Below are 21,689 nucleotides of genomic sequence, written 5' to 3'. Positions count from 1 at the left end.
CTCCCATCAGCATCTATAATCCCCGATAGGCAGTAGCTATATTGACAGGAGAAGCCCTCCCATCTACACAGTGCTGTATACACCGGGAATTAAGATGATATTACTGCGTCACTCAGGGGTGTGGATCTTCCAAAACCCCGAGCAACGTAATTATATCATCATAAATTGCTAGTGTAGACCAAGCCAGAAAAGCAGTCGGAGTAAAGCTGATGCATAGTCAAATTCAGACAGAACCTAAGTAAGGAAATCTTGCACTATTTCTACTTGTGCACTACAGAAAAGAGCTTTGTGAACACACGTGATAAAGTCTGTTTGTTCCCAACTCCTCCAACACTAAGTAATGTAAAAGGAACTAAAAAGGCATTCTGCAAATTAAGGTGAAAAAACAAAAAACCACATACCTCCCACTTTGCTTCTAAAATGACAAAATTTAAAAAAAAATTGCTCAAATAGAGAAGTTAGCCCATAGAGAATTTTATCCTCAATCCCATCTGCAAGCATATTACTTGAGGTTTATTGTCTCTCTCATCTTAATTATTGCCATTGAACCAAATTCAGAACTGGCGTATGCAAATACAACTTCATACATCTTGCTTACACAAGCTGGGCACTGTGGCTTGTGTCTGTAATTCCAGTTACTTGGGAAGGTAACCTAAGGAGGTATGAACCCACCCAGGTCAGAAACAGAGCAGGTCAAAACTCCTGTGACGATCTTATGAGGGGAGATTAATACGTATGAGGAAGGATTAATAAGACTGGGACTTTTCAGCTTGGAAAAGAGATGTCTAAGGGGGGGACATGATGGTGGTCTATAAAATCATGACTAGTGTGGCCAAAGTAAATAAGGAAGTGTTATTTACTCCTTCTCAGAACACAAGAACTAGGGACCACCATGTGAAATTAATAGACAGCAGTTTTAAAACAAACAAAAGGAAGTATTTTTTCATACAATGGACAGTCAACCTGTGGAACTCCTTGCCAGAGGATGATGTGAAGGCCAAGACTATAACAGAGTTAAAAAAAGAACTAGATAAATTCATGGAGGATAGATCCATCAATGGCTATTAGCCAGGATGGACAGGGATGGTGTCCCTAGCCTCTGTTTGCCAGAAGTCGGGAATGGGCGGCAGGTGATGGATCACTTGATGATTATCTGTTCTGTTCATTCCCTCTGAGGAACCTGGCATTGGACAGTGTCAGAAGACAGGATACTGGGCTAGAAGGACCTTTGGTCTGACCCAGTATGGCCGTTCTTATGTTCGAATTTGGCCTTTTGTCTCATCCCCCAAAATCCTGGCTTTTATACCATTCCTGTGTTTGGAATCACCTTTTGTATGCCAAGAAACCTTCCCTCTTCAAAACATTTGTTTCCTTCAGCTTTCCTATATTACATTAAGCTCATCTTGGCCTTCAACATCTCTTGGCTTAACAGTGCTATCCCACATAAACTGAAGTTACCATGCAAATGCTTCAGGGAGTGTGTTTTGTAAAGTGTTGTCTCCTGTTATTTAATACCATAAATAACAACACATGCAGCCAGCGAGGCCCAACACTATAATGTAGCATATTTTTAATGGATAATGTGCTATGGGTAGAATTTTGAATATACAGAAACACAGAAAACAGTGAGAATAGCATGGCTCTGGAAAATTACTGAAGAATACATCATAGCTACCAAGTGGCAAACGTCCGTAAAGCAGCAGAGATACTAATTTTTTTCACAAAGCCCAAGCCAAGTGAGTAACATGAGCTGTCACTTACTGTGCAAGATCAATTTGTGGCGGGCTGTGTCTTCTGTTTGAAGAGACTACATTTATAAAGAACTATGATTTAACAAACAAGAATAGTGCAGAACCAAGGTAGATAGTGGTAACTACAATATTGGTCAAATTACATCAGAATGAGTTTCTGTAACAACATGCCAGAAAATTTATTGTTGATTGTTATGCAATGCCAAATCAATTGTTCCCTTCCTGACTGCTCCCAATAACTGAATTGTAACAGAGGCAAGAAAAAATAATTTAAAAACCCATCTACGGTTACCTTCTAATCAGAGCAGTACATTGTTAAAAAGAGTTGTGATATTTCATAAGTAGTTTAGCTAAAACATATTAGCAAAACTTTTTTGTTAATAATGTAGATTTTCAAAGCAACATACAAAAAAAATTTCAACCATAACTGTACCTAAACTAAAGCAAAAGTGGTGCATTTGTGCACCTATGCCAAGGTAATAAAAATAGCATATCGTAGTCCAATAAAAGATATTACCTCACCCACCCTGTCTCGCTGATATCCTGGGACCAACATGGCTACAATACTCAATAAATCATAATCCTGACCATACAAGAACGCTTTGTAAATTAGTGGAACGGCTTAAAAAAAATTGCAGACAGCAAGGTCTTTTCAAGCCTTAGTGTTTATAAGAAGAAAAAGTAAAGAGTTTATCAGCAACAGAAGAGAAAAAGTTAGCGTGGGAAATATCTGGACTAGAGCCTCAATTTCCCGAAGCGCTCTTCCTTATCTGCCTCCCAAAAATTCAGTCCTCCAGCCATAGCACTTGTATAAAGGGTCTGGAAAGATGAGCTAGAGTTAATCCTGAAAGCAAGGTATTACCCTTGCACTCTCATATATACACAAACATATGTGCCATTCCTTTCACCTCTATGATTAGGAAAAATATGGTCTCAATAACAAATACTAAAACTATTTATTTCATTACAATAACCCAGCATCCGTATTTGTTAATGACAATAAGTGATGCCTTACTGGGAACGTAATCTAACAGTTCATAGTTTTGAAGAAAAAGAACAAAATGGTAATCCATCACTAAATACATAGAATAGTGACAATCTAAGAAACTAGTACAAATCTTAATAAGCACTATGGAAAATACTTTGTACACATGCCTTTTTATTTCCTACTGCTTATATTCCAGGAAACTAACAGTAGCACATTCTTAATTTGTAATAACTCAATTTTACATCACCTTCCAGATGCAAATGCCAATATTTTCAAAGTTAATGCAGATGTTTCTCTATTAAAAACACAAGCTTCATTTCTTCTCCTCTGCAATTTTTCCACATAAGTCAAAGTTAAGTGTTTAATCAACTAATTTATAAAACTTTTAACTGACCTACATTACATATTAACTACGATTTTCACAAGTCTCAAGGTTTCAGAAAAATATTTACAAACACATACAAAAGTCTTAGAACATTTTCACATCCAAACTCCCCAACTAGTCAAAAACAAACAAAGGAAATATCCTGCAAAATGTAGGAAATTTCTTGAAAAATATAGGCATAAACAGCAAAATAAAATTTGTCTATTTTTATACTTTTACTGGAAAAGGTATTTAAATTTCAGAACTTTGTACCTAAACACAACACTGCAAACCCTAAGACTGTTTAAGATAAAGTCCTTTAAAAAAAGAAACAGATTATTCTCCATAACTACCTGTTTTCTTCTAGTTTTTTATTATGGTTTCTCAATGCCTTCATTAAAAACTTCATTTTCAGGAAATACCACCTGCTCATGTTAACAGATGAACAAGTTGGGCTACAATGGATACAGCTTCTCTATCATTACTGAATACCAAATACATCTCTTGTTTAAAAAAACACATTTAATGTTAGTAAGCAATCAATATTTTTACATCAATGAACAGCAAGCTACAGTAGCAGACAAACGAATCTACTAACAAATGATCAAAAGCAGAAGGGAATGAATAATTACATAATGCAATATCACATGTTAGTTGTCAGTACAGTACTTCTTCTCTGGAGGACTCTGGCAATTTTGTGGAGGACCTGCAATGTGGCATTAAAGTTGGATGCCTAAAAGTGAGCTGTATCTCTTCCAGGCTAAAGGTTTCCTTGCATAACATTCAGGAAAATTAATCCAAATTAACTATAGGTGTGAATTAAAGGTAGATTAAACCCCTGAGCGGACACACTCATTCAGAATTAAAGTAGCCTAAATTCAATTTACCTTATTCACTGAATTTTTGGTTTAGCTTACTTCAGAATTAAAGTGGCATTAATTTGATTTAGTTTAATTCACTGAATTAAGAGAGGATGAATTATAGTCCAGGAACTTTAAAATTGCCAAAGACCTATTTTACTACTGGAAAAAATAAACAGAAAAAGCTGATATATTTAATCTACTTTGCAGTTCACCTTCAAATCACCACTCTCAAGTGTAAGAGAGAGAGAGAGAGCGAGCTTGTCTATACTTACGCCCTGGTTCGGCGGCAGGCAATCGAACTTCTGGGTTCGATTTATCGCATCTTGTCTGGACGCGATAAATCGAACCCAGAAGTGCTCGCCGTCGACTCCGGTAATCTTGCTCGGCGCGAGGAGTACGCGGAGTTGACGGGGGAGCCTGCCTGCCGTGTCTGGACCGCGGTAAGTTCGAACTAAGGTACGTCGACTTCAGCTACGTTATTCACATAGCTGAAGTTGCGTACCTTAGTTCGAATTGGGGGGGTTAGTGCAGACCAGGCCAGAGAGAGATAGAAACAGAATTATGTGGAGTGCAGTATGAAGGAAGAATTGGTGTTTGAGTTGGGAGAGGCTTGTGTAACGGAGAAGCAAAGGAAGAGGATCTTTACTCTGATGAATCATAAGAAACTTGTCAAGTGTGGAGTACCACACCCCTTCCTTCTGCCCCCACCTTCCCGATCCCCAACCCTTTTTCCTCTTGCATACTTCCCTTTGCTTCCCCCCACCAATGTCTCCAGGCACTCCTCTCCTCCTGGCCCTCTGTACAATCCTGCTACCTGCCACACATCTCCCTAAAACCCACTCAGCCCATCGTTCCCCTTTGAGACTGGGTCTATCAGCCTTCTGTTCCCCATCCTACACAAACCTTCCCTTTCCCCTTTATGCTCCATCTCTTCCTGACGGTCCACCCCATATGACCTGCTGCCTGCCTACCTCACCGGGGTGAATGCAGAATACAGCTATCTAGAAAAAACCATCAAGAGAAAGTGATTTAAAAAAAAATAAATTGTGTTTATCCATAACTCAAGTATCTGATGGATCTGCACATTTCCACTAGCTAATCTTTGCATAGCTCAAATATTAATCCTGAATAAGAGAAATAACTGTGTATGTTTAAGTAACTATGTTCAAAATGCAACAGAGGGTCCTGTGGCACCTTTGAGACTAACAGAAGTACTGGGAGCATAAGCTTTCGTGGGTAAGAACCTCACTTCTTCAGATGCAAGTAATGGAAATCTCCAGAGGCAGGTATATATCAGTGTGGAGATAACGAGGTTAGTTCAATCAGGGAGGGTGAGGTGCTCTGCTAGCAGTTGAGGTGTGAACACCAAGGGAGGAGAAACTGTTTCTGTAGTTGGATAGCCATTGCCGGCAACCACGCACCGCACCATAACAACTCTAACTCAGGAACCAACCCATGCAACAAACCTCGATGCCAACTCTGCCCACATATCTACACCAGCAACACCATCACTGGACCTAACCAGATCAGCTACAACATCACCGGCTCATTCACCTGCACGTCCACCAATGTTATATATGCCATCATATGCCAGCAATGCCCCTCTGCTATGTACATTGGCCAAACTGGACAGTCACTATGCAAGAGGATAAATGGACACAAGTCAGATATCAGGAATGGCAATATACAAAAACCTGTAGGAGAACACTTCAACCTCCCTGGCCACACAATAGCAGATGTAAAGGTTGCCATCTTACAGCAAAAAAACTTCAGGACCAGACTCCAAAGAGAAACTGCTGAGCTCCAGTTCATTTGCAAATTTGACACCATCAGATCAGGATTAAACAAAGACTGTGAATGGCTTTCCAACTACAGAAACAGTTTCTCCTCCCTTGGTGTTCACACCTCAACTGCTAGCAGAGCACCTCACCCTCCCTGATTGAACTAACCTCGTTATCTCCACACTGATATATACCTGCCTCTGGAGATTTCCATTACTTGCATCTGAAGAAGTGAGGTTCTTACCCACGAAAGCTTATGCTCCCAGTACTTCTGTTAGTCTCAAAGGTGCCACAGGACCCTCTGTTGCTTTTTACAGATTCAGACTAACACGGCTACCCCTCTGATATATGTTCAAAATATTATGAGAAGTGTGTGTAAGGGTATGTCTACATTGCAATTAAAAACCCAGGCTCAGGCTAACCGCAGTGTAGATGCTGGAGCTGGGAACTCGAGCTGCAGACCGACCCCGAATGTCTACACTGCAATTAAACAGCCCTTTAGCCTGAGCCCTGTGAGCGCAAGTCAGCTGGCACAGGCCAGCTGGGGGGGTTTAATTGCTGTGTTGACATATCCTAAGTGGGTAAGTGAAGTTTGGAATTTATGGCAACTGTGGTTGCTATGTATGGCAAGCCTAAAAAAAAGTGTGAAAAACAAACATTTTTTAAAGGGAGTTTTTCCAAAAAGTCAGTAAACACTTAAGGGGAAAAAGACATATGAAATCCAGTTGTCCTCTTAAGTGTTATTGTGCCAATTTTGGACACTAAGTTCAATCACGGAAGCATGGAAAACAGGTCTTTCAGTCCTGGTTAACTATACGTGACAGGCTCAATGCCGTCTTAAGTCGGAGCAGTTACTCATGTTTCCATAATATACACAAATATTTTGCACACACATTTATTAACAGAGTTTCAATTCTGTTTTTTATAGTAAAAGAAAACTGATAAAATCATCAGTGTTAGCAGCTCAGGATTTAAGAGCATCCCTGCCACAAACTAATATGCACATACAAAAAGTCTTAAATTACTAAGTTTATGTTCAAATTTAGTCAGTGAGAAAGTAATTCCTTAACTTATAAGTGTCCAAAATGTCAGATAATCATATTAAATAAATCCAATGTTTTTAAAACATTTTTACTACGCATTCTGCAGTTGGAAAAATCACTACTAAGTAACAAATTTTAAACTTAAATGAGGGTCAAAATTTATGAGATCAAATGCATTTCAAATTACTTTCTGGTGCACAATTTATGACTGATAGTTAGAAAGAAAGCTAGGAATTTAACCCAGATCATATCTATTTGAGCATAGTTATTGTAATCCATGCATTTCCTAAACAAGGTGTGCTCCTTGAAATTTTGGATTAAAAAAAAAAAAAAAAGCTTATATAAACCTCTTTTATTCAAGCCAGAGTCCTCTCTAAACTAAATTGCATTTTCATTCTTAAAAAGATAGATCAAGTGGATCAATTGAGTATAGAGGCTTCTCAACAGAAAGCCAAAAAACAAGGTTGAGTTTTAAAAAACTGGATATTTATGACTGAACTCAAGCGTGGGACACTTTAATTTACTATTTTACACATCAGGTGATATAAGTTACCACCAAACCAAGCAAGTTCATATACTACAGAATAACTGAGATCATCATCTGAGCAAGATGCTTCAGCATAGAAATCTAAGCTGAGTTAAAAGCCTATCCTTAATGAGTCCATCACTCTTCCCCATGTCTCAAGCATGTAAGCTATAGAACTTAATATGACACTAATGTGTCAGATATATTGCCTTTGCTGTTTAGATTTTCAAATTTTGCACATGCTTTTAAGTGCTTCAATTGAAAAACAAACTAGGGAAGTGTGGTATAGACGAAATTACTAAAAAGTGGGTGCACAAGTGGTTGAAAAATGGTATTCAAAAAGTAGTTATCAATGGTTTGTCGTCAAATGGGGACAACGCACCTAGTAGGGTACCGCAGGATCGGTCCTAGATCTGATACTATTCAATATTTTCATTAAGGACTCAGATAATGGAATGGAGAGCATGCTTACAAAATCTGTGGATGGGATCAAGCTGAGAGGGACTGTAAACACTTTGGAGGACAGGACCAGAATTCAAAATCACCTTGATAAATTTGAGCATTGGTCTGAAATCAACAAATAAAGATAAACATAAAGAACTACACTTACAAGGAAAAATCAAATGCACAAATGCAAAATGGGAAAGAACTGACTGTACAGTAGTACCACAGAAAAGGATCTGGGGGTTATAGTGGATCACAAATTGAACATGAGCCAACAATGTGATGCAGTCACGAAAAAGGCTAATACACTCCAGAGAGAGTATTAACAGAAGTATTATAGGTAAGACATAGGAGATAATTATCCTGCTTTATTCAGCAAAGGCAAGGCTTCAGCTGGAGTAGTATGACCAGTTTTGGGCACTATATTTTAGGAAATATGTGGTTGAATTGGGGAGAGTTCAGAGGTCAACAAAAATGATAAAAGATTTAGAAAACCAACCTCTGAGGAAAGGTTAAAAAACTGGACATGTATAGTCTTAAGAAAAGAAGACTGAAGAGGGACCTAATAACAGTCTTCAAATGTATTAAGGGCTGTACAAAAAGGACAATGATCAATTGGTCTCCAGGTTTGCTGAAGGTAGGACTGGGAAGAATTGGCTTAATCTACAGCAAGGGAGATTTTGGTTACATATGGAGAAAAAAATTAAGTACAGGAATAGGTTGCCAATGGAGGTTGCGGAATCCCAATGATTGTCAAACCTGTTCTTAAAAACCTTCAAACACCTGTCATGGATGGTCTAGACTCTAGGCTTACCTGGTCCTGCTTCAGTGAAGGGGATGGACTAGATCACCTGCTAACATCCCTCCCAGCACTAAATGTTTATGATCCTATGATACAGCATTATCATGGCTTGAAAAATCCACTCACCAATTTGCCTGGGATGAGTGCTATCACCCTCTGTAGAATCTAAGTTAGCGTTTAAAATAAAATTAGTTCCTAATCCTTACTATTGTGAAGATAACTTTCTGAACATGAATCAAGCACAAACGGATATGATTCCTGCGTGTGCAAAAAGCTACTGGGCCTTTGCTACTACTCATGACTTCTCTAAGCTGCAGCAGAACTTTCAGTGTAGACAGTCTGTTCAGACACAACTTTGGTACTGGAGCTGCTCACCATAAAAGAGAACCTAAAATGGATGCTGAGGAGGGGTACATTTCTGAGACATCAAACAGGAGTACACCCAAACAAAAATTAATCTATGATAGGAATCGCAGCAGCTAGATAGGAGGGGGTTTTCTCACCAGTGCATTGCCTCTGGACAGCGACACCCACCATCTTCGGTGCCAGTCATTAAATCTCCTTGCTAATCCTCTGCATATTTACTCCTGAGGGCATTCTGCGCAAAAAAATTAAAAATTCTACGCCAAAAAAAATAAAATTCTGTGCACAGTATTTTAAAATTCTGCAAATTTTATTTGTCAAATAAATGTGGAGGCTCCAGCATGGCACTGGGGAGCACAGGCCACTGGCTGCACAGAGCTGGGAGATCACTGTGCAGCTCCCCTGCCCACTGAGACATGGACTCAGTGGTGAGGCTGCACACAACCCTGACAGTACAAGGACCGGGCCTGCTCCAGAAACACCCAAGGGCCCTGGCCCTCCATGCCAGGTGCACCAGGTGTGGGAGGCAGACTCAGCAAGGCAGGATCCAAATGTGGAGGTGCTTAGTGTTGAGTGATCCAGGTGTGAGTTGAGAGAGTTCTGTGTGTGGGCAGTTCAGTGGAGAATCTGGGTGCAGAGGGGATGTGGATGCACAGGGGCTTGTTGGGGGGTTCTGGGTACAATGGTAATAGGACTCTGCAGGGGGATCCAGGTGAAGGTAGTTGGGGCTCAGCGGGGGGGTCCAGATGCTGGGGGCAGTGGAGCTCAGTAAGGATCCAGGTACAACTGGTTGGGTCTTGATGGGGTGGGGATCTGGATGTGGGTGGCTCGTTGGGGTTCCGGGGCTCATCATGGGGGTTCTGAGTGCAGGGTTCTGAGGCTTGGCGGGAGGGTCTGGGTATGAGGGTCTGGATCCCTGTACAGGGATCCCTCTCCCCCGCAGCTGAGGAGCAATGGGTGGAGGAAGCGGGAGGAAGGAGGGGAGGAGTTTGCAGAGCTTCTTGCAGCCGGGGAGAAATCTGGAGGTGGATCTGACCCGGCCCCGGATGTCATGCAGGGGAAGAGGAATCTTTCACTATCTTAGCAGGCTTAATCCATGAGTTAATTTTCAAAATAATAATTTGTCTTGCCTATGAACTAACACCAACACACTAGGCTCAGTTCTTCTACAAAAAGGAAAATATTTTAAATTTATTCTACATGCTTATACTAAATAACAATTTCCATGCCGTCTTGTGCACAGTGTGCTCATACCTTCTAAAGTCTACATTACAGTAGAACTCACCATAATCTGAAACATCACAAGATAGATCTGGTTAACAGAAAAGCAAAATGAAATACACTGAACCCCCCAAATGTCAGTTTCCACGATTCGAAATGGGGCTATAATGATAACCTAACTTCATTGGAATGCTTTTTGGAAATCTGTTATAAAGCTTAATTAATACTTGTAAATGTCACTAAAATCCTTGTATTAAAGCTGCTGTGGAAGTAAAAAACATTAGTATTATTGTCTGAAAACCCAAAATTCAGTTCACAGATCAGTGCTGATGTCATGGGTGGTGGTCATCTCTGTATTTTTGTAATATCAAATCTAAAATAGGCATATTTGAATTCCACTGACAATGTAGAAAAAAAAAGTAGAAGAGTTTTCTAAATAGAGAAGAATACAATTGGTAGAGGATGTAATGTTTTCTTCCTAGTCCTTCTGACTTATGTTGCACTAACACGCAGATTACACACATTTTAAAATACATACATTTACTTGACAATTGTAATGTTTCTTTTCAGAGCTGTTATGGTCTGAGACCATATTTGATTTACAAACACTTCAGTTCACAGATTGTTTGTGATAAATCATACTGGCATCAGCACTGACCCCAAGAACCATGCCAAAAGTGTATGCTTTTAAAAGCAAAAACAATAATTTGCCCAATGTCACACAGAAAGTCACACAGATGGCTTGACTCCCAGGGCTGTGTTTTCACCACTAGATGATGCCACCCACACATGCTGGTTGTTCAGTAAATACAGTCAGTACCAATCAATGTATTAGTTGTAACTCAAAAGTTTCTCAGTAGTTACAGAATACATTTGCATTCAGTCAAACCCAGCAACCACCTCCATCAGCACTATTTCGGTTTCAGAGGCTTTCTTGGTACAGACATTATTAGGGTGGAAGACCAACAAATTCCAAAACGTGTTTACTGAGGAATGTTGCTACATGGCCAGCAATCATGTGGTCACCAAAACCTTCCGTGGCACGATAAGATCGCCTGTGATGGACATAAGTTGAATATCCAGCCAGGTCACATTAAGGACCTAGGTGGCAATTGATCAGCAAGGAGGCAACATCCCTTTGGGATTTGCCATGATGATGATGATTTAAATTCAGCTTTTATCTAATTTAAATGCCGCTAGATGCTTTCCTTGCCTATTATTAAAATGAAAGGAAGAAAATTATATATTGTATACCTATCCAAATAAATAATTCAAAAAGTGTCAATGATGGAAATGCCTTTGAATCACCACAATAAATACAGTTTTAGAGTGCATATGTTGCATTATACTAAGTACAATAAAATGATTTTGAAGACAGGTCTTTCATTCTGACACGTATCACAGACGGTTACTATCATCTCGGTTGACAGGTGGCAAGTGTAGAACATTCTACCAGAATAGGGAATGACAATTATTCCCTTGTACTTTATCCACTCAATGTATTGAATTGAAAATAACAGCTACATGATTTCAATACTGTTTTAAGATGTACAGATTCACAGACAAAATACAAGCGAAGAAAGCACTGCAAGAATCCAAATTCTTTTTATTACATTTCAACTAAAAATCCATTTCTTTACAACATTATAGCACAACCAAGAAGTGAATTTCTTGTTGTGCTGGCACAGCAGGATATTACTTACATGCAGGAAGTCACAAAAAGATATTCAGGTTGGCAAGTTTTAATGAAACTTCCCCCTCCTCCCCCACGCAGAGAGAAAGGAACTGAAGAGAAGAATTAACAGCTGGTGAGTTAAACTGTACATTTATTCATTTTACGATGCTCAATTCTGGACATCTGACGACAAAAAATTAAAGCAGCTGTCAAGAAGACTCGATGTATCTATGGACTAACAACAGGATACAAAGACTTTCACCTTCAAAACCCTAATCTTGCTAACTCGTGCAGATGCTTAACCATGAGTAGGCCAACTGAAGTCAATGGGACTGGTTGTGGTAGTAAGGTTAAGTACGTGCAGAAATGTTTGCAGGATCAGGTCCCACATCACTATTTTGAACTTGGCCCAAGTTGGTAGGCTGTGAAGGGGCTCACATAAACTGAGTAGATGGTTTCAATCCAGGTACTATGCATGGGTATCTATACAATGATTGCAACCTGGCTATCAGTCTCATCAGGCTGACCAAGCATTAAATTGGCCTGGAAAATTACCCTAAAGGTAAAAGGGTAATTAATCTTAGACTAGGCACTCAAATATACAGCAATGGGTACAGTATAAACTCTTAGTGTGGTATATCTTCATTAATTCTAACCATTTCAGAAAAGTCTGAAATATCTGTGGAACATTAATAAAATCATAGTCAGAAAAATGAAAATGAATTACCTCATACTGGGGAGGAAACTATTCTATTCTAGGTGTCATGAATTTAAAGCTGCCTCCATCACACTTGGATGCACTTAATTTTATGTGTGAGTAGTCCTGTTGAGTATACGCATTAAGTTTTTGCAGGATCCAGCCTCTTTTTTTGTTTTTAAGAAACTATACAGAATGCATGAAAGTTTAACTACCTTTATTCATTTAAATGATAAATTTCATCTTAACCTTGGAATTAAATTAATCTACAAGTACTTCATACCTAAAAAGGCCAACGTTTGAAGTTTTAGATAGATAGATCACTCATTTTGTCAATTCTCAAATGACACCCTGGGTCATCTGTCTGTCTTAGCTACCTGTTGCATCTTATCATAAACATATGATGTGAGCTCTCTAGGGCAGGGACTGTCTTCTTGTTACTTGTTTCTATAGCCTTAATATAATGGGTCTTGATTGGGTCATATGTACTAGCGTACTACAAATAAAGATATTAATTCGCTAAACACTATTGCCAAACAAATACCAAATCAATAATAAATAAGCAGACTTTCTAAAATTAGGACTTTATTGGCTTGCAAAATATTCATAAAATATTACCAGCCCAGACACAAGATATACACCTTAAACTTTAATCATGATAGCAATGATAATGAAAAAGCTAAAGGTGGATATTTTACTCACCCCAGCTGAGTGAGTGAACAGAATTATTAAAGTCATACATGTGCAGACTATAATTTTTAACAATACAAATATGAGACTAAGGCTGAACATACCTTCTACAGTTGCTTATATGAGAAGATGAATTATTTCTAGTTTCTCATTTTATAAAATCACTTACATAGCATTAATTTTAGCCATTTTTTAAAAGCATCTCATTTCTGTAATGAAGGGTTTTTCCTTAATGATGACTTTAAAAAAATCTCACTTTCGTTTTTTCTCAAAAAACCTTCCTCATTCAAGCTGTCACATGAAGTACAAGTTACTCAAGGTAGTTATGAAACTAGATTTAAAACTCCTTGCTATTTCCTAAGATTATCTTGCCTTCTATTATGAAAGGAATTACATAAAACAATAGGGATCATGTTATGATGACTTTTCTTGTACAACTCATACAAGTTTCCCTAATCAGGAGTTCTTTTTAAAGCTACTAATTTCTTAGAGAACTTCCCAGAACTTAGAAATCAAAAGGTGCTGTACCATATAAGTCACCCTATACTGTTATCTATAGTGTCTTAACGTACATGGGTGTATTACAAAAACATAAGATGACAATTATCAACATCTTTCTATCCTGAAACTTGTGGAAGGAGAAAGAAGCAGAGGTTCCCTCTATTCATGAGTGATATCTAAAGCTATCAGCAACATTCTACCATAAGCACCAAAAGTGCTACCATAACTCAGTTTACTGAATTCATTTAATCTCTAACCTAGTCAGAGGCTGTGCTGCTGTAGCAAGATCTATACTCCAAGGTTCTGATCTTGCAAAGAGTTATACAAGTGCTTAACTTTATGAACTTCAGGAGTCCTGTTTACTTCAGTTGGGCTACTTACCTGCACAAGTTAAGCATGTGCATAAATCTTCACAGGAATAGATGCTAAATCTGTAAATAAGTCATTTGCAGTCACCCTCACGTTCATGTTCCTGTCCTACCACACAGGGAAATTCCTCCCATGAGAAAAAAATTCTAAAAGATACAACAGGCCTCAATCCTGCAATGAGCTCTGTGTTGGCTGACATCTGTACCTACATGAAGTGTCATGTAAATCCACCAAGTGCTATGTGGGTGCAAGCATCTGCTTTCACAACAATAGTAAATTGAGGAAAACAATGACTATGAAATCCTGAGCTCTGGATGGAGAGGAATGAGTTCCTGACTGGCATCAAGTCACTACCAAAGTTACTAATTCCTAAAGACTACCCTGTAACAGGGGATTTGCTTTAAATGAGCAATAGGTGCCATCATACACCTATTAACTGATTCTATAATTAGGGCCCTACCAAATTCATGGCAGTGAAAAACACATCACAGACCATGAAATCTTATCTCCCTTGTGAAATCTGGCACCTAGTCAGGGGCTCCTACACTACACAGGGGTCCAGCTGGGGATGGGGAGGGACAAGACTTCCTCTTCCCCTGAAGGGGCTACTCCTGGGATGGGTCAGACCCACCTCCAGGAAGCTCCGCAGTTTGAGCTGTCACCTCTACCCCCATGATGCAGGAGACTGCTGGGAAAACCTGACATATGGTAATCCAACCCTCCCATACCCTGCAATCCTCACTTCTGCACTGCTGGTGGTGGTGGTGCTGGCTTTAGAGCTGCGCTCCCAGTCAGCAGCCTTTCTCTCTGATTGCCCAGCTCTGAAGGCAGCACCCCTGCCAGAAGCGGGGCAGAAGTACAGGTGGCAATCCCATGACCCGTCTACAATAGCCTTGCAACCCCCACACTCTGCCTGCCTTTTGGGTTGGGACCCCCAGGGATACTAAATGGTGAAATTTCAGATGTAAACTGAAGACCTGAAATTGACAAATTTTAAAAACCCCTGGCCCTGAAACTGACCAAAATGGAATTTGGTAGGATGCCATCTATAATACTTGTGGTGATGGAGAGTGTCCACAACTCAAATAAAACCTAGTACCACTGTAACATCTGTTTCGCCTCCACAGGCATTATGTTCCAATATGCAAAAAGAATCCTTCCCCCCCTCCCTCATATTGTAACCACATGTTGTGCCATGATACTCATGGAAACTCACCTCTTATTGAGCCCAATTTCTAAAAGAGTACTAATTCATAAAGGCATATAACTGTTTGGAAAGTGAAAGCTGTAACACAATTAACTGAATTAATATGCTCTGGTGACAGCAATGGGTCTGCAACTCAGCCAGATCCTGAACCTCCTGATTGGAGTAATTCCAAGACAATGTTAGCAAGTGACTGCCACCCACGCAACCCCCCTAAAATGACCCAGTTGACACCCAGCTGAGCTGCAGGGGGGGTCCCCACACCTAGCTGGGCTCACGCGGGGGGACAGGATTGCCAGGCTGAGCCCGGCCCCAAGGGGGCTCGCGCTGCAGGGGGGGGGGGGGCCAAGGCAGAACCAAGCCCCACGCCCCCCGGCGCGGGAGGTCACACTCGGAGAAGGAGACAAAGCCTCCTCCCTAGAAGTGGGGGTGGGGGTCCCCCGTGGGACTAGGCAGTTACCCCTCCCCCGAAGTGAGGCACTAACCTGTACAGGCAAGACCCGATCTTGCCGCAGTCTGTGGTGCGTGGCCCGGCCCTGGCCCCTGCTCGCAGGGAAGGGGGTACCCAGGGCTCTCTGCCCCTGTGCCCCACTCTCCGGTGCAGTAAATCAGCTGACAAGCTCTAGCCAGCTGCCGTGACTCCTACAGCCAGTGTCGCAAAGCCTCACCGCAGTGACTGACGGCAGGCTGAGGAATGGGCGTAACTATGGAGACCACATCGGCGTGATCCCTCCCCCATTGGTGGACGGGACGGGACGGGAGCCGGGTGGGCGACGCGTCACGGCTGCAGTGCTGAGGGAGGGGGCGGTTGTTCGGCTTCCAGAGCGCCCTGCCTTGGGGAGGGGGAGAGGCCTGTGGGGCAGTAGGTTGTGGGGGGTGCCTTGGGCAGGAGACAATGACAGTGCCTTTGGCGAGCACAGGTCTCTTTGTTGCTTTTTATATTATTATTTAGTCATTGCAGTCTCACAGTGCCTAGCAGCCTAGTCATGGGCTATGCTAAATCAGGAAAAGCCCTCTGATTCTCAGAGTATCTCCACGGGGAGTTCCTCTGGACGGGGCGGCCCAGCACTCGGGGTTTGGGTGGTGCGACGCTTGCGAGGGGTGGGGGTTTGGGCAGCCCGGCGCTGGGGGGGTGGGTGTTACAGTGGGGCGATGCTTTTTTTTTTTTTTTTTTTGCCTGGGGCTGCAAAAATGTTAGAGCCGGGCCTGCCTCTGGAATAACTAATAGCTCTCATAAATAAACAAGTACTTGATAATAGGCTCTTCAATCTAGCATAGGAAGGTATAATGCGCTCTGATGGCTGGAAATTGAAGCATGAAAGAAAACTGGTGGTTGTCACATTCCAAGCTGCAATCCACCTGTCCTGCATCTTTGGGTGCCTCACAATGCTTTGCTACTGTAATTCCCAACCTGGGCCACTCACAAACAGCATGCAAGTCATAACTTGGGTGTCTGTGTATAACTATGGCCTGCCAGCAACACTCTGGTTTCCACCAGCCTTGGTTACCACTTGCAGAGTGACCCCAACACACTCCCAGTCCTGAATTTTCCCCCAAAATATTTGTTCTGCATTGTTCGTCCCTCTCCTGGACAGTTCAATATTAGAGGTCCCCTTGTAAGGGATCAATATTCAACAGTTTGCTTTTAAGTGGAGATATTCATTTCAGTTTAAATACAACACTGGATTAGTTCTGATTACAAAGAGAGAGATTTTAAATTAGTACAATTATAAGGTATTAAAGTCAGAAACGGTTACAAGAGGAATGAAGATAAAATGCTCTCTAGTAGCTAACACTTAACAAACAAAACTTGGTTCAAGATAAAATCCTTACCATATGTTCCTAGTGACAGGGCTATCCAAAGTCCAAGGTGTGACACTCTGTACCTCGGGGGAGAGTTTGCCCCCATATTCCTCATTTATATATAATTTATATTGCATATAAAGCAGGCCGCGTGAGGTATCAGGGGAAAGGTTATGATCTTCTGAAAGTCACTGTACTATCGAAATACGTATATCATTAATGCATAAAGCTATGAGAATTGTGTTGTATGGTTGTCACTAAAATATGCTGTGGATTTGGGAAGCGTCCACATACTAGCTCTCCAGAGACAATGCCAAGGAAAGTAACCAACACCTGGGTGGGTGTCAAACAACCATTAACAGCCATTGTCCAGCAAGGGAGCTACAATTCAATGACTCACCCGCATAAGGCCACACCAGGGGAATTGCTCGACCTTGCCTGGGGACTCAGCAATGCCCACCAGACATACCTGGACTTGTGTTCTCCAAGCTCATCGGACTGAGGGTATAAAACAGAACACAGGGGCCCCAGGCTTGGCCTTTTCTCCTCCCCGAACCTATGCTGCAAGCAACAAAGACACGCAGAAGACTGAAGACTCCAACAAAGAAGACTGGCTCAGGTTTAAAGGACAAACCTGTATATTAAGGACTGAAATATTCAGTGGGGTGAGAAAAACTGCTTAATCTAGATGTTGCCCAGTCTAATAGGGTTGAGAGTTTAGACTGCATGCTTATATTTTCTTTTCTTTTGGTAACTAACTCTGACTTTTTTGCCTATCACTTATAATCACTTAAAATCTATCTTTTGTAGTCAATAAATTTGTTTGTTTATCTTCACTGGTGAATTTGCCTGAAGTGTTTGGTAAGGGTGTTTGCTCAGGTTTACAAAGGTTGGTGCATATCCACTTTCCATTGCTGATGTGGTGAACCAATTAATAAATTTGAACTGCTCATCTTGAGCAGTGCAAGATGGTATATTCGTGAGGTACAAGGCTGAGAGCTGGGGGGATTTGGCTGGTGCCTTTCTCTGTGTGATTCATGAGTGACTCCGGGAGCATTCATGCAATCTAGCTGGGTGTGGGGCTCCACATGCGGTTGTGCTGAGTGATAACAGCACCTGGAGGGGCTTGCTACTTGTCACTAGCAAACCATTGTGAGAGTCATCCCAGGCTGGAGATTTAAGGGGGCACAGCAGTCCCACAGTCCCAGGCTGCACCCCGGGGATCCCATCACACAAGGGCTGGTTCCTTTGTCTTCTTGGGTGAAAGAGAGCAAAAAAGGTAGATACTGGGGTGGTTTTGCTCCTTACTTTTATAGTGCATTTTTCTGAGGGTTACCCCTAGATAAACTTCTTTCCAGCTATGGTGAAAGAGGTTCCATGTTGTTTGCTAAAATGTAAATCGATCTGTTCCTGCCCCTTTTCATTGCCAAAGAATGGCCACTTGACAGGTGGTTGCCATTTGACTTTGATAACACCTGGCTAGAGGCATTAGCTTGTCCTCTGTCTTTGAGGAATAGGTTTACCCGCTCCCCAGACTTGTCTGGTAAACACATTTTAGTCATAATTTCATCTTATGCTCATAACCTTAGAGATAAAGTTGCTACACACATTTCACCATGATATTATTGACCAGTGAGTTATTAGTTTTCAAATGATATCTCACAAGGCATATTTTGTACAAAGATTATTGCAATAGTGTGTAGGGTGTGAATGCAGGGGTGCATTTGGTCACATGCTACCTTCAAGACTGCTCTACAGTATTTATGAAAATAAATATGACAGACTGTATGATCAAGTACTTTTTATATAGATTTAACTTTACAATAGTAAAATTATTGGGGGGGTATCCCAGTTTTTAATTTTATTTTTCAACCTGTTAGATTCTGAAGCACTTGTGTACTAATGTTCTATTATTATTAAGAGCACATTTACATTTAATATAGTATTTCTTATAAAATGAGAAAACAATTCTCACTGTATTCCTTAATTTCATATGGTTTTCAATATAGTACTTTTTTCACTTATTAAATAACAATAAATAAAACAGACTAGAAGTGGACAAGTTTTACCAAATTGTACACAATATCCATAATACATATGTGCTGCCCTAATGTAAAGGGGGCTTACAGCAGTACAGTAAATTATCAGTCACATATTTGAGGAGTCAATGACAAGCACAGGATTAGAACCCAGCAACTAAAACGTCTACATTCAATACTCCAGGCTATATTGCATTATAGCTGGAGCTGCTGATTGTTCATAGCACCTACTGTTTCCAGTTGTAGCCATGATTGCTCAGCACTTCTGCAAATGAGGCCTCATATATGTCAAATTTGACACCCAGAAAATATGGAATACATTATTAGTGGCTTCCTGTGAAAAAAATGGTTTAAATGACTTGCCTCGCATAATTTAGAAAACCTTGTAAAGCCAGAGATAGAACCGAGGTTAATAGCTTTTCCCACAAGAGTAGCTAGTTTTCATCCTCAGGCTATCCCCACCTTCTAACTTCTAAAAGCAACTGAGTAGAGATCTTAAGGACAACAGACTCATTAACAACATGACGCTGATTTGTTTCCTGAGCGCTGTCTATCATGTGAATTGAATGAGGCAAGGGTCTTATGGAAAAATTGTAGGTTATAAACTTTATTTTTGGCATTTCCTAGCTTTAGAGTGCTGACTTTGCAACTTAAATAACATTCTTCTGGTGTATGTTTTTTGTATGTATAATTCTCCTAGTTTTTCAGTAACAATAGCAGAAACATTTATTTACCACAAAAACAATGGGCCAAATTAATCAGCGGTGTTATCTGACTGAGTTATAGGAGAGATGTTTTCCTATCTGCTGTTTAAAAATGCATAGCAACACTTCACAATTATTTACAACAGAAAGTGAAGAATAACTTCCACAACTTAAGTTAGAGGGAGCATTTTATGTTGGACAAAAGCAATTAGAGAAATTGGTTCATGGTTTGCTTTACCACTTATGTTGGCACACAACATGTCAGCTAAATATGGACTAGGTATAAAATGTATTCCCCAATCACCAGCTCCATGTAACTGTTGGGTAAAGATGAAGCTGATCAACTCCAACTTTTTATTGCAGTGAATTAACAAGCAATTTTATTCATCTACTATGGAAGATAAAAGTACAAACACATACTGTGATTGTGTGCATCTATTTTTGATCATAAAAGTCATGCAAATATATATATGCAAATACATACATCTAATCTGACTCGGGAGTAAGTAAGAATGGATGCCCCTGTCATCCAAGAAGAACAAATGCTTGCCTGGGACAGCAAACTATTAGTGATTAATTACTTTCCGCTGAGAGGTGAAGGTTTTCCAGTTAGCCTAGGACAGTAGGACCTAGAGCCACTGCTTGTCAGGTTCATATGACATTGTAGCAATATAACTGAGCAATTTTCCTTGTTTTCATGGTTATGTAAAGTTTAGTCTTTTAAATATAGGAGCCTTTTGTTTTTTGTACCCAAGCTACTGCTTGGTTTTTTCTCTGCCTCTCCTCAGTTGCCAACTTGTCTTTTTTACCCACCCATAATACCCAAACAAACTTTTGCCCAGCAGGTGCTAGTTTCTAGCAGATTTTATTAGGCCTTGTTTTAGGTGTGGCCCCTTAAATGTTTCTTACAACTGTTTTAAGTGAAGGGTGTGTCTGCATATCAGTTTTAATTTAACCGATAACAAGGTTTCACCCACCTCAACAAAATAATACTAGTGTAATGATATGTTAAAATGACTACATAAAACTGTTTTTAAAATCTTCTTATAAGTTAATATTTAGTATTGTTTTATCATGCATATTTAAATAAATATATTTTGGTATAATTCAAAACAAAAGGCGCCTATATTGGAGTCTTTCAAAATAATTAGCTTAAATTTAAAAGACTAAACTTGATATAACCATGAAAACAAGGAAAATTGCCAGATGCACACAGTCACTGTATGTGATTGGTCGAGCTTATGCTGAAAACAAAGGAATGATGAAAGACTTGAGAAATATTTCCTCAGGAAAAAAATATTATTTTGGATGGCAGGTATGGGAGTAGTTATAGGAGGTATTGTCAGCTATGACACCCCGGAATTGCAGGAGTTATACTTACAGGGATTGAACCCTGGTATAAGGCTGGCAATGGGCCATGTAAACACCTGCCGGACTAACTTGAGAGATCTGGAGAGGAGAGTAAAAGAAATCTATGAATTGCAGCAAATGACCAATCCAAATTTAACAGTGAAAAAGCGAGTAGCCGTTTTCATTGGTAATAAAGATAGGGAGAAATCCCAACAGTTTAAGAAGTAGGTGAACCAGGACAAATACATGTTCAGAGGTATCTCTGAAGAGATGAGGATCATGAAAAAAGTGTTGGCACGGAGGCTAGCCAAATATGAGCCTGAAGACCAGCTGACAAAGCTTTCTGCTGAGGAACTTTTAAAAAGACTAACCAGATATGAATCTAAGCAGCCAACAACATCACTGGTTGCTGCCTCAGCAGGAACTTCTTTGGTAAGCCCATACTGAGGGTGCCAGGATCCCCAAGGCCCTGGTATGATGGCACCCCTGATTAACGATCGTTCGGGGCGCC

At 40.4% G+C, this 21,689-nt stretch overlaps 1 protein-coding gene across 7 annotated transcripts in view; it reads right to left on the bottom strand.

Moving 5' to 3' along the window:
- The window catches only part of WDR7 (WD repeat domain 7), a 343,609-nt gene extending 327,631 nt beyond the window's left edge, over nt 1–15,978 (bottom strand). For 3 of the 7 annotated variants that reach the window (XM_065598784.1, XM_065598785.1, XM_065598786.1), the window contains exon 1: nt 15,768–15,940. The gene's annotated coding sequence lies outside the window, so the exon portion shown is untranslated. Of the gene's footprint in view, nt 1–15,767 lie in introns of all 7 variants that reach the window. The other 4 variants (XM_024103360.3, XM_005296832.4, XM_024103361.3 and 1 more) reach the window with 2 other exon arrangements.
- Between the last annotated feature and the right edge of the window lie 5,711 nt (nt 15,979–21,689).

Source organism: Chrysemys picta, chromosome 6, assembly GCF_011386835.1.
Source record: "Chrysemys picta bellii isolate R12L10 chromosome 6, ASM1138683v2, whole genome shotgun sequence".
NCBI classification, from domain to species: domain Eukaryota; kingdom Metazoa; phylum Chordata; order Testudines; family Emydidae; genus Chrysemys; species Chrysemys picta.
This window is presented reverse-complemented; position numbering and strand designations above follow the sequence as displayed.